This window comes from Scyliorhinus torazame, chromosome 24, assembly GCF_047496885.1.
Source record: "Scyliorhinus torazame isolate Kashiwa2021f chromosome 24, sScyTor2.1, whole genome shotgun sequence".
Classification (NCBI taxonomy): domain Eukaryota; kingdom Metazoa; phylum Chordata; class Chondrichthyes; order Carcharhiniformes; family Scyliorhinidae; genus Scyliorhinus; species Scyliorhinus torazame.
The window spans coordinates 53951550-53963281 of NC_092730.1; positions in this window are offsets into that span (position 1 = coordinate 53951550).

Below are 11732 nucleotides of genomic sequence, written 5' to 3' on the forward strand. Positions count from 1 at the left end.
CTGCTTCATGACTCTGGTTGAGGAATTCAAATGGATCACAGGACTCCGGCTAAAATTAATCTTCTTTTGTTATACATCGTCTGGCTGGTTGGGTTGTTCACATCCGTCCGAGACGGGAAGTTGGGAACAAGGTTTCTATTGTGATTTATTTCTAGTTAATGCTTTCTTAACGTTTTGCCCCAGCTGTGAGGTATTACTGGATATCGTTATATCTCTATATTGCCCCTCTGTGTGGTACTACTGGATGACGTTCGCAGTCCAGCTTTGACAATGGGTCTCCTGGACTCGAAACATTAGCTCTTTTCTCTCCCTACAGATGCTGGGAGACTTGCTGAGATTTTAAAGCATTTTCTCTGTGGTTCCCTATTTGTGACATTTACAATGTTGTAATTTGTCATGCTGTCTCCTTCATTCCTGGGACTAATGTCGGGATGAGACTACAATAGAGATTCTGACTACAATAGAAATTTGCTGCAAAGCAAACAGGATCGTGCGTTATGTTTACCTTTGGCGTGAGGAAGAATGTATATTTTGCTTTCGTGCTGCATGGTTGTTCTGTGAAGGTAATGTGATTTCTTCTGTGACGTTGTTCTGATGGGAAAGTGGGGAGTGACTGGCATCACTTTTACAGAAAGAAGTTCGGGGCGGAAGTTTCACCTCCCTGGGAACGTTGATCAAGCTGTTACCGAATACTTCAAACTTTGCCTTAAGTCCGACCGCGAATAGCTCAACCACGAGCGGACTGGCGCAGCGGGAGCGTGGTGGGCCCATAGCCCAGCAGTCGATGGACCAAAACCATCGTCTGCTATTTGTATTCTCACTCACACCAAAAGCAAACAAGTCGCTATCACCCAGCAGCACACCTGCCTTTTTCTTTATTAGTATCAACATTTCCCTTTCAGTATGATCTGCTCCTTGACACCTGTTCTTCAGCTACCCACAGTATAGTCGAGGTGACTAAGTTGACTTCTCCGAGAATTCCCTTCTGCCGCCTCTACTGGATTAACTTTCACCTGTTTGGACACTGGAGGGGTTCTTCGGCTGTGAAAGCAGCACCGGAAGCAGCTGTGGAGAGAGATTCCAGTCGCCAGGATGCATCTCTCCAATTGGATACTTCACGTTGCTCAGATCTTCGTCTCCCAATACCTTCGTGTGAGGAACAGTTTATAATGAAAAAATATATCATTTGAACCATGAATGTGAACCTGGAAAAGACTGAGATTTGAAATGAAATGGAAAGGTCCCACAAAGGGTTAACAGTCGCAGCTTGTTTAAAACACAGATAGCTTCGCAGGCGTTAAAGAAAACAGATATGGACAAATCAACCTGGTTTTAAAGTTAAAAGACATTCAATCAATTTAAAATCTTAAGTTATATAAACGGGAACAGTATTTCACACTTCCTGAGAAGTGCATTATTTTACTGAACAATTAAAAAAGGAACAACCAGGATCTTAGGTTTAAATTGGGGGAGAAGGTTAAGCGGGAAACCTTGCTGACGCCACTTAAATATGAGACAACTGTTTTCCAGCTAGGAAACACATGAGGTGCACGTTAATCCCATAATTTACACATTTTTGACGTTAAAAATCTTTTAGCAAATAATCAGGTCATAGGGTACAGGTCCAAGCCAGATAAGCTTAGAAATATAGGGGGCGACCTGCCGTTGACACCAGCTGACCAGTGGAAGTGCAGAGGCGAACTGCTTCGTTGGACACGAGTTCATATCCAGTATTGAGACTGAGAAAAAACATCACGAAAGACAGATATCAGGAAAGTTGCTGTCGAAGCAACAAATAAATGTATTACCTGCCAAACAAAAGTATTACATGTCAAGCAGAATCAGCTCGTTCAACGACAGGGAGCTTGCATTAGCTACAGTCGGCAAGCAACGGTTACATTTCAATAAATGCCATGTAGAAACTAAGGCTGCGCAAAGGGTTATATAATACCTAATAATTCAGCAGCCAGCTCTCATAGCTACCCTCGGTCATGGGAAGGACTGAACACGGAAGCCGAGCAGAACAGCGAATCCATCAGGAAAAAACCAAAACTTACAGGAGAAAATTGTCAAGGCAGACTTGAAGGTCTAACAACTGACCAGGAAGATGCAAAGAAAAGATCTTATTACTTTTCTGTAAAAACAGTGATTACATCTTTTAATTTGAAATTAAAACTAACTTAAATTGATAACCTGAAAGAGTGTTTATTAGAAAGTTTTCTTCATCTACTTAGAAAAGCCGGACCCGTGAGTGAAGCACATGAGTGGAAAGTAAACAGAATCTTCTCTGAAGACATGGGTTATGCCGTGGGATAACATGAAACACTGGTTTGACCCGAATAGCGCCCACCTAAGTCTGCATAGGAGTCAGGGAGTGAGAATCCCTGTTCATCATTTAGAATATCTTGACCCTTTTCTGGTACAGGGGGAATTCTAAGAATAGTGGTGAGGTTTTAACTTCATGGCGCGCAAATTGGAGGCCTAGAATATTAGAAGTTTCTGGGTAAAGCGAGGCTAGAATATTAGAAGTTTCTAGTTAAGCAGGTGGAGGTTTGAATATTAGAAGTTTCTAACCTAAAAGGGAATGGAATATTAGACGTTTCTAGTTCCCAAATAATTGTTAGAATATTAAAAGTTTCTAACCGGCACAAAGGCTAGAATATTAGAAGTTTCTAGTTTATGTGTGAGGCGAACTTTCCTGCCGAGTTTAATGCGGAAAGTCATGTGTGATTGAGTTTTGGAAGGATATTCTGTGCATGGAGGGGGGGGGGGGGCGGACGACGACACATAAAACTCAGTTGGGTGCGAGCGTCAGAAGACTAGAAGATACTGACCCTGAGTAAAAGTCTGCAAGACATCTTAGTAAAGGTACTGGGATTCTTGCATCCATTACTGGTAGAAGGAGGACAAACATAAATCTTCCTTGGAGTCAAGCAGATTGTGAGGGAAAGCCGAGAGAAATAGGGACGCCGAGAAAACTTTAGAGACCAAGATCAATCGACCTTTAACTAAAACAAGAAGATAGTGCCTCAGTACCCCTGGCTAGGTCCCAGATAGGGTGCATATCCTGAATGTCGGAGTGCACCTGAAAGGGACAACCAGGAACAGAAATTTAGAAGTCGAGAAAATGGCAATTAGGGTAATCCTCTTGCTCTGAAACACGGTGAAGAGAGATGAAGCAACGGTGCGAGAGTACGGGGCGAGAGTGGAAGAGATTAAAATACGCAAAAAAAAACTCCTGGATAAGAGAGGCTTATCAGAACGGAGGGTTCTCAATTTTTGTTAGAGTACCTAAAACCCGATTGAATAGACATCCAAGGTCTCGGTGGATAAATGAGTGTGTGTGTGTGTTTAATAAGGATTTGTGAATTTCCGTTTGGTGTTTCAAGATTTTTAAATGTTGTATTTTGCAAAACCGAGTTTCACATCAATTAGAAGTTATAAACGGCAGGTAGAAATGTGACCAATATTATGAGGTAGTAAATCAGTATGTTCAGAACTAAATTGGTCACAGCATAAACACAAAAGAAGTTTTACTCGGGAGCAGACAGAGCTCTGTGCAGGAAAGTACTTTGAAACTAACCCGTTGAAATTGACACGGCACAGCTCCAGCAGGTTCCTAGTGCCCGAAGACTCAAAAGATAGTCAGGAGCAGGAAAAATGATGTTTAGAATGTTAAATACATGGTAGAAGGAGCTTTAGGGAATAAAGATATTAGACCAGAAGTTAGATTAGGAGAAGTACTTTCAGTATCAGGAAATGAGAATCTGATGGCAGGGAAATATTTAATAAAATTCGATGCAGGAAAAATTGCGATATTATATACCAATCGATAGCACAGAGGCAGTTTGGGTGAAGCTACCAACTAAAACCAGGTAAAAGGTAAAGAAAAGATCGTTCAGAATTTGGGTGAACATATAGTTGAATTAGAGAAGCATGGCGTCTGGAGCAAAAAGAATTGTATCAGAACTAAAACATCTGACCCAGCTAAATAATAACCAAGGGATTATGATAATCCATAGGCAACCTTTCGGCAGTAACGAAGAAACGTAATCAGCAAGGATTGTATGTGGGATGGTATGATAATGACAAAATGGCATGACTGCAGAGAAAACCTAGCTAACGACGATGTAATTCTGAAAGGATGTGCAGGATTGTGGAGAAGTGACAAACTAATTGTCCCAATTAGTGAGGGATTATATAGTTCAAAAGATGTTGGGATGACCCGGGGACATAAAATTAGCATAACAGTGTTCAGAGACTGTATCACCGCAATGGTGCCATGCCAGTAGGCAGACCATACCCCCCAAACCGGTTGGACAAGGAAAAAAGGAATGTTGTACGAAATTAATGATTGACCCGGGCTATGGATTTGGAAAAAATATGAACCAAAACTTTCCCGATACAGTGAAGGGAGTTCTGTGGATAAATTGAAAACCCCAGACAATGTACAGGCTTTAGAGGAAAGGAATGTTTGGTTATGAGTGTCAGGGAATTACTGCACTCACTAGTATTATGTGATGAAGTAGAGTGGGATGACAGTGAACCTGTTAGCAGCATTGATAGGACAGATGATGAAGTTAAAATGTCATGTTCAGAACTTACCTTTCATAAAACTCCTGTCATAATCAGAAATAAAGAAATTGAAATGAAGGCAGTAGCAATATCCGAAATGTATCAGGGTAAGTTTCAACCAGATTGGACCACTGAGCGAGCAAAAGAGGAGGAGTTTGAGATGCTTCGAATCTCTCTCAGGGATGCAATGATAGAAGGAGAAGGCTTAACCGGCCTTAATTGTATGATGTACATATATGAGCAAAAACCCAGCCAGCAACAAAAACAAAAAGAAACTTATGGTAGCAAAGGGCATCCGAAAGTCCTGGAGAGGGCACTTCTGGAGTATCCGAACAAGAATAGAAGATACAAATGAACAAATAGGGCCCTCTCCAACCTTGGCCTGTTCGTTTGATTTTTCAGATGGATAGAATGATACAGACACATTTGTTTGGAAGGAGAAATAGGACTACAATCAAGAGGAAAATAAGGATCAGGTTCAAAGAAGGAATGGAAGAAGCTAGGATTAGGAGTAAGCTAGATTGCTTAAAATGGGGGGCAACAATGTTGATGGGGATGACCGTGATTAGTTTCGGAATATTAGTATTCTAATTGCATGAGGGAAATCAGGTGAAGTAATGGGACATGGAAAAATAGATACCAGCTTCAATCAGATAAAACACAGAATAAAAATAAGAATAAGCAAATGTTTAAATATAACAGAAGAAATCATTAATTTCCAAGACATCCAGGAGATAGGGCTCAACAGCAGTATTTTAGAATCAAGCAACAGTGTCAGTAACAAAATGTTCAGTAGAATGTTGGGAGCACTTCCAAGCAGCCTGGAATACGTACTAAAATTATCAGATCTGTGAAAGATTTTTAGACAGTATTCGGGAAAACTAATGATACTAACGGGGACCCCGAGAAAGGGCAAGTTAAGATAAGTAATGCGTTGCAAAACAAAACCACAAGTAGGAATAATTTGGGAAACGATTTCATAGACGTGGGCTTAAAAATTAAAGAAACATTTAAAACAGCAATTAAAATTATAGCAAGTCCATTTAAATGGTTTTGGACTATGTTAACCTTTGTTCAAAACAATTGGTACTTGTTTCTATCAATTGCGGGAGGGGTAATTGCCGCAGCAGTGCTGTGGAAATTGGGAAATTTTAAATTATGTCACAACCTATGTTGCAAATGTTGAAATAAAATTGCTCAACGGAAAGAGAGAAAAATGATACAATTGGTTACATATTGGAGGAACGTAAATGACAAAGCCAGGAAGAAATCTTTTCGAGTTAGGAATAAACCGAAGTATCAAATGATTACTGAGCAGTGAAACCTTCGGTCACACATCTCTGACTGGACATGTGGCCTGGAGACCAGCTGATGGATGATCTGAGTTCTCCACGGGACGTGTACTACATGATGGATTTTTTAAGGGTCGCGACAGACAGCAGCGACTGACGAGGAACCCCCACAGTTTACGAGACAATAGTATTAAGACATTTTTGTTTGTTTGAGCTTGATGTTGCGGTGGGAAATTTACAACCAATGTATTAAACGAAGTTCCCTTGAGGCATTATGATAGTTATTAAAAAGAAATGTCGTGCATCTTATTAAGAATTGTTATGTATGTACGAAAAATAATTTGACATGGCTTGAGATAACAGATGCCAAATGACAAGGAACAAATGCTGGACTTTGGTAGTTGATTTTAGTTAGAGGGAGACTAACAGCACTAAACTACAACAGGCGGCAGATAGCTGGGCAATAGAAGAATTGGAACTAGGATAGCATTGGATGCTGTCAAAAGCATGAATTATTCTAAAGAACAAGTGACATCTACAGATACAATTGACATGCTTAGAACTAAACGCAACAGCACAGAATCTGACAGAGTTAATTTGAACTTGAGACAGGAGCACAACTTGACACACAGAACATCGGAATTCAATTGCATAAATATATTTATTGCGGACTCGGCAATTCTTCTGGCTGAGCGGGAGCCGTGCGACAAGGACACTTTCATTCAGAAGCATATTAAATTGGAGTAAAATAACAGAAGCTTAGTACGACTTTTTTTACAAACAGTTTATCAAACAAATGCCAGGTACCAAAAGGACTCAGGCAGTGAGCGGCGGTGGTACAGTGGTGAGCATAGCTGCCTTCTAAGCAGTTCAACCGAGATTGAATGCCGGCCATCGCAGTAAAAATGTAATCGTAAGCTTTTGCGCGACATTGTGGGTTTCAAAGTGAAGAAGAGAAACAGTTTCTAACTGTGGCGTTTTACGCTGATATCTACTTGAGGTGTATAAACTGCAAAACGGTCAGGATCAAGTATATGTGGCGATAATGCTTCCTCTTTTGCGGCATTCTCAAACCAGAGTTCTTAAGCTTAGAATAAGAGATAGCAAATTTAAAAAACATTTGAGGAAAAACTACTTGTCCGATCGCAGTAATAGTTGTAACGGATGTGTTTGCGCGACATTGTGAGTTTCAAACTGAGGAAGACTGGCCAACAGTTTCTCATTCAGAATTTATGCGCAATTCTGTAATTGAGGTGTATAAGATGTCAAACGGTATGGATAAAGTAAACGTGGAGTTGGTGCTTCCTCTTGTGGGGCATTCTAAATTGCGAGGTCATGATCTTACAATAAGAGATCTCAAATTTAAAAAAGATTTGAGGAAAAATATGCTTTTCCCAAAACATAGAACAATACAGCACAGAACAGGACCTTCGGCCCACGATGTTGTACCGAACCTTTGTCCTAAATTAATCATAGAATTTACAGCGTAGAAGGAGGCCATTCGGCCCATTGAGTCTGCACCGGCTCTTGGAAAGAGCACCCTACCCAAAGTCAACACCTCCACCCAACATTAAGGGCAATTTTGGACACTAAGTGCAATTTACCATGGCCAATCCACCTAACCTGCACATCTTTGGACTGTGGGAGGAAACCGGAGCACCCGGAGGAAACCCACGCACACACTGGGAGGATGTGTAGACTCCACACAAACAGTAAACGAAGCCGGAATCGAACCTGGAACCCTGGAGCTGTGAAGCAATTGCGCTCTCCGCAATGCTACCGTGCTGCCCTTAAGAACAAATAAATCTACACTATATCATTTTACCGTAATCCATGTACCTATCCAATAGCTGCTTGAAGGTCCCTAATGTTTCCGACTCAACTACTTCCACAGGCACTGCATTCCATGCCCCCACTACTCTCTGGGTAAAGAACCTACCTCTGACATCCCCCCCCCCCCCCCCCATATCTTCCACCATTCACCTGAAATTTATGTCCCCTTGTAATGGTTTGTTCCACCCGGGAAAACTATCTCTGACGGTCTACTCTATCTATTCCCCTGATCATCTTATAAACCTCTATCAAGTTGCCCCTCATCCTTCTCCGTTCTCATGAGAAAAGGCCTAGCACCCTCAAACTTTCCTCGTAAGACCGACTCTCTATTCCAGGCAACATCCTGGTAAATCTCCTTTGCACCTTTTCCAAAGCTTCCACATCCTTCCTAAAATGAGGCGACCAGAACTGTACACAGCACTCCCAATGTGGCCTTACCAAAGTTCTGTACAGCTGCATCATCACCTCACGGCTTTAAATTCAATCCCTCTGGTAATGAACGCTAGCGCACAATAGACCTTCTTCACAGCTCTATCCACTTGAGTGGCAACTTTCAAAGATGTATGAACATAGACCCCAAGATCTCTCTTCTCCTCCACATTGCCAAGAACTCTACCGTTAACCCTGTATTCCGCATTCATATTTGTCCTTCCAAAATGGACAACCTCACACTTTTCAGGATTAAGCTCCATCTGCCACTTCTCAGCCCAGCTCTGCATCCTATCTATGTCTCGTTGCAGCCGACAACAGCCCTCCTCACTATCCACAACTCCACGAACCTTCGTATCGTCGGCAAGTTTACTGACCCACCCTTCAACTCCCTCATCCAAGTCATTAATGAAAATCGCCAGCAGCAGAGGACCCAGAACTGATCCCTGCGGCACGCCACTGGTAACTGGGGTCCAGGCTGAATATGTGCCATCGACCACCACTCTCTGACTTCTATCGCTTAGCCAGTTTGTTATCCAACTGGCCAAATTTCCCACTATCCCATGCCTCCTTACTTTCTGCATACGCCTACCATGGGGAACCTTATCAAATGCCTTCCTCAAATCCACGTACACTACATCCACTGCTTTACCTTCATGGACATGATTGGTCACCTCCTCAAAGAATTCAATAAGACTTTTAAGGCAAGACCTACAAATCCGTGCTGACTATCGCTAATCAAGCAGTGTCTTTCCAGGTGCTCAGAAATCCTATCCTTCAGTACCCTTTCCATGACTTTCCCTAACACCAAAGTAAGACTAACTGGCCTGTAATTCAAAGGGCTTTCCCTAGTACCTTTTTTGAACAGGGGCACGACATTCGCCACTCTCCAATCCCCTGGTACCATCCCTGTTGACAATGAGGACGAAAAGATCATTGCCAACGGCTCTGCAATTTCATCTCTTGCTTCACATAGAATCCTTGGATATATTCCGTCAGGCCCGGGGGACTTGTCTATCCTCAAGTTTTTCAAAATGCCCAACACATCTTCCTTCCTAACAAGTATTTCCTCGAGCTTCCCAGTCTGTTTCACACTGTCCTCTCCAACAATATGGCCCCTCTCATTTGTAAAGACAGAAGAAAAGTACTCGTTCAAGACCTCCCCTATCTCTTCAGACTCAATACACAATCTCCCGCTCCTGTCCTTGATCGGACCTACCCTCGCTCTAGTCATTCTCATATTTCTCACATATGTGTAAAAGGCCTTGGGGTTTTCCTTGATCCTACCCACCAAAGATTGTTCATGCCCTCTCTTAGCTCTCCTAATCCCTTTCTTCGGTTCCCTCCTGGCTATCTTGTATCCCTCCAACGCCCTGTCTGTACCTTGTTTCCTCAGCCTTACATAAGTCTCCTTTTTCCTCTTAACAAGACATTCAATCTCTCTTGTCAACCATGGTTCCCTCACTCGACCATCTCTTCCCTGTCTGACATGGACATACATATCAAGGACACGTAATACCTGTTCCTTGAACAAGTTCCACATTTCACTTGTGTCCTTCCCTGACAGCCTATGTTCCCAACTTATGCACTTCAATTCTTGTCTGACAACATCGTATTTACCCTTCCCCCAATTGTAAACCTTGCCCTGTTGCACGCACCTATCCCTCTCCATTACTAAAGTGAAAGTCACAGAATTGTGGCCACTATCTCCAAAATTCTCCCCCACTAACAAATCTATCACTTGCCCTGGTTCATTACCAAGTACTAAATCCAATATTGCCCCTCCTCTAATCGGACGATCTACATACTGTGTTAGAAAAGCTTCCTGGACACGCTGCACAAACACCACCCCATCCAAACTATTTTGATCTAAAGAGTTTCCACTCAATGTTTGGGAAGTTAAAGTCACCCATGACTTCTACCCTGTGACTTCTGCACCTTTCCAAAATCTGTTTCCCAATCTGTTCCTCCACATATCTGCGACTATTGGAGGGGCCTATAGAAAACTCCTAACAAGGTGACTGCTCCTTTCCTATTTCTGACTTCAACCCATACTACCTCAGTAGGCTGATACTCCTCGGACTGCCTTTCTGCAGCTGTTATACTATCTCTAATTGACAATGCCACCCCCCCCCACCTCTTTTACCACCCTCCCTAATCTTATTGAAACATCTATAACCAGGGACCTCCAACAACCATTTCTGTCCCTATTCTATCCAAGTCTCCGTGATGGCCACCACATCGTAGTCCCAAGTTCCGATCCATGCCATATGTTCACCCGCCTTATTCCTGATGCTTCTTGCGTTGAAGTATACACACTTCAAGCCATCTCCATGCCTGCAAGTAATCTCCTTTGTCAGTGTTCCCTTCCCCACTGTCTCATTACACGCTTTGGCGTCCTGAATATCGGCTACTTTATTTGCTGGACTACAAATCCAGTTCCCATTCCCCTGCCAAATTAGTTTAAACCCTCCCGAAGAGTACTAGAAAACCTCCCTCCCAGGATATTGGTGCCCCTCTGGTTCAGATGCAACCCGTCCTGCTTGTACAGGTCCCACCTTCCCCAGAATGCACTCCAATTATCCATGTACCTGAAGCCCTCCCTCCTACAGCATTCCTGCAGCCACATGTTCAGCTGCACTCTCTCCCTATTCCTAGCCTCGCTATCACGTGGCACCGGCAACAAACCCGAGATGGCAACTCTGTCTGTCCTGGTTTTTAACTTCCAGCCTATCTCCCTAAACTCATTTATTACCTCCACACCCCTTTTCCTACCTACGTCGTTGGTACCAATGTTTACCACGACTTCTGGCTGCTCCCCCTCCCCCTTAAGGATCCTGAAGACACGATCCGAGACATCCTTGCCCCTGTCACCCGGGAGGCAACATACCTTCCGGGAGTCTCGCTCGCGACCTCAGAATCTCCTATCTATTCCCCTAACCATTGAATCTCCTACAACTATTGCTTTTCTATTCTCCCCCCTTCCCTTCTGAGCCCCAGGGCTAGACTCAGTGCCAGAGACCTGGCCGCTAGGGCCTGCCCCCGGTAGGTCATCCCCCCCCAACAGCGTCGAAAACGGGATACGTATTTTGAAGGGGAACGGCCACGAGGGATCCCTGCACTGTCTGCCTCCTCCCCCCCCCCCACCCCCGCACCTGACTCTAACCCAGCTATTCTTGTCTTGTACCTTGGGTGTGGTTACCTCCCTGTAACTCTGCTTTATCGCCCCCTCTGCCTCCCGGATGATCCGAAGTTCATCCAGCTTCATTTCCAGTTCCCTAACACGGTCTTTGAGGAGCTGGAGTTGGGTGCACTTCCCGCTGGTCTAGTCAGCGCGGACAGCGGTGGTATCCCTCACCACCCACATCCTACAGGAGGAGCATGCAACTGGCCTAGCCTCCATCCCCTCTTACCTTGCAGAATATAGCTGCCCTGTGGACCAACTGGATCTCCGCCCTCCGACACTGCTCCCAGTCAGCTGCACTCTCTGTAAACTCCTGGCTCTCTTCTCACTCTTTGCGGAAATGGAGGAAACAAAATGCAAGCAGCACCTTACTCCCTCCTCACTTTACTCCGCCAGTCACCAAACTCTCACTATAGCAC